Consider the following 2,500-nt stretch of genomic DNA (forward strand, 5'->3'; position numbering starts at 1 on the left):
ACAGACCTGAGCAGGTATCAGACTTTGCTTTCTTCCTTCTCTGCCGAAATCCGCACTGCCAAATCATCATATTTCCAAAACAAGATCAACAACACTTCAGACACACGTAAGCTCTTCAGATCATTTAACTCCCTGCTCTATCCCCCTCCACCACCTCCCACCACCTCAATATCACCTGACGATTTTGCCACATTTTTTACAAACAAAACAAAAGCGATCAGCAGCCAGTTCTCAGCCCCCCCAACGCACAACCCTCAACCAACCGCATCGACTACCGATTCCTCCACTTTCTCCTTCTGCTCCCTCACTGAGACAGAAGTATCCAAACTTCTCCTCTCCAGCCATCCAACAACATGTCCGCTAGACCCCATACCCTCTCATCTCCTGCAAGCAATCTCCCCCACTGTCTTGCCGGCACTCACGCACATCATCAACACATCTCTCCTCACAGGTACCTTCCCCACAGCATTTAAGCAGGCTCGGGTAACCCCACTGCTCAAAAAGCCCACTTTAAACACTTCTCTTATTGATAAGTACAGGCCAGTCTCTCTTCTTCCATTCATAGCGAAAACACTTGAAAGAGTGGTTTTCAACCAGGTATCACTGTTTCTTTCGAAAAACAACAAACTGGACCATAACCAATCAGGTTTCAGGTGCGGCCATTCAACTGAGACTGCGCTGCTCTCAGTCACGGAAGCCCTGCGGACTGCAAGAGCTCAATCCAAATCATCAGTTCTCATTCTGCTGGATCTATCCGCTGCTTTTGACACTGTGAATCATCAGATCCTGCTGTCTACCCTCTCATCACTGGGCATCTCTGGGATCCCACTTCGTTGGTTCGAATCCTATCTCACTGGTAGGTTTTTTAGGGTGGCCTGGTGAGTAGAAGTATCCACAGCACATCAACTGGTCACTGGGGTTCCTCAGGGATCGGTTCTTGGTCCCCTCCTCTTCTCCATTTACACTACATCACTAGGCCCCATCATACAGGCTCACGGCTTCTCCTACCACTGCTACGCCGATGACACACAGCTCTACCTCTCTTTTCATCCAGACGATCCAACGGTAGCTACTCGGATCTCGGGTTGCCTGGCGGACATCTCGACATGGATGCAAGAGTACCATCTACAGCTCAACCTGACAAAGACTGAGCTGCTTGTATTCCCTGCCACTCCAACTACACAGCATGACTTCACCATCCAGCTAGGTTCTTCGTCAATTACCCCATCATCCTCAGTCAGAAATCTTGGTGTAATCCTCGATGACCAACTTACCTTCAAAGATCACATTGCAAACACTGCTCGATCCTGCAGGTTTGCACTACACAACATCAGAAAGATCAGGCCCTTTCTAACAGAGAAAGCTGCACAGCTACTTGTCCAGGCCCTTGTCATTTCTAGACTGGACTACTGCAATGCTCTTCTGGCTGGACTTCCATCGAACACAATAAAACCTCTACAAATGATTCAGAATGCAGCGGCACGGCTGGTATTCAATGAGCCCAAGAGAACCCATGTTACACCTCTCTTTATCTCCTTACATTGGCTACCGATTGCAGCTCGCATCAAGTTCAAGGCACTGATGCTTGCATATAGAACAACCACAGACTCGGCACCGGTCTACTTCCACTCACTATTACAAATCTACACACCCTCTAGAAGTCTGAGATCTGCTAGCGAGCGACGCCTCATGGTACCATCTCAAAGAGGCTCAAATCACTCTCCAGAACTTTCTCGTTCTCTGTTCCTGGCTGGTGGAACGATCTTCCCGCACATATCCGAATGCTGGATCTCTGTCAATCTTTAAGAAACTGCTGAAAACTCACATCTTTCAGCAATACCTGACCTCATCATAAAAAAAAAAAAAAAAAAAAAAAAAAAAAAAAATCTCACTCTCACTGTCTCTGTCTCTCTTCTTATCCCCCTTGTTTATTCCTTCCCTTCTGGCATGTACTAATTTGAACACTCCCTGTGACTGGGTGTTATAAGCACTTACACTGTCTGTTTGTCTCTCTAAAAAAATGAATCGCTGTTGTACTCTCAATTGTAAGTCGCTTTGGATAAAAGCGTCTGCAAAATGACTAAATGTAAATGTAAATGTAAATATGTTCTTAAGTAAAATAGTAAAGAAGATTTTTAGCTGAAACCATGGTGATTCATATAATGCAAGTCAATGGCTACCGGCACTGAGAGTTAAAACTACAAAAACACACAATTATTAATTATATTGAGATCTTATGAAGCGAAACAATCAGTCTGTGCAAGAAACCAAACATTATTTACATTATTACCTGTAATCCTAGTTCTTTCAGTGAACCAATTGAATCAGTTCATCAAATGCACTGAGTCGTCTGAATCAGTTTGTTCAGCACAGATCTACAAGTGGCTCGATTCAGACTTTTTTTGTTTAAATGAAGAACCTTAAACATCTTTAAGATCATTTCTGTTTAACAACAGCTTCTTTGGGGCTTCTTTTCTTTTACTGAACCTATGACTCAATG

General features: G+C 44.4%; 1 protein-coding gene across 1 annotated transcript in view; it reads left to right on the plus strand.

Annotated features, from left to right (window-relative positions):
• LOC122332939 (cGMP-dependent 3',5'-cyclic phosphodiesterase-like) overlaps nt 1-2,500 on the plus strand; it is a 147,136-nt gene that overhangs the window by 107,771 nt on the left and 36,865 nt on the right. The gene's annotated exons all lie outside the window — the stretch shown is intronic.

Source organism: Puntigrus tetrazona, unplaced genomic scaffold, assembly GCF_018831695.1.
Source record: "Puntigrus tetrazona isolate hp1 unplaced genomic scaffold, ASM1883169v1 S000000150, whole genome shotgun sequence".
In the NCBI taxonomy this organism is placed as follows: Eukaryota; Metazoa; Chordata; class Actinopteri; order Cypriniformes; family Cyprinidae; genus Puntigrus; species Puntigrus tetrazona.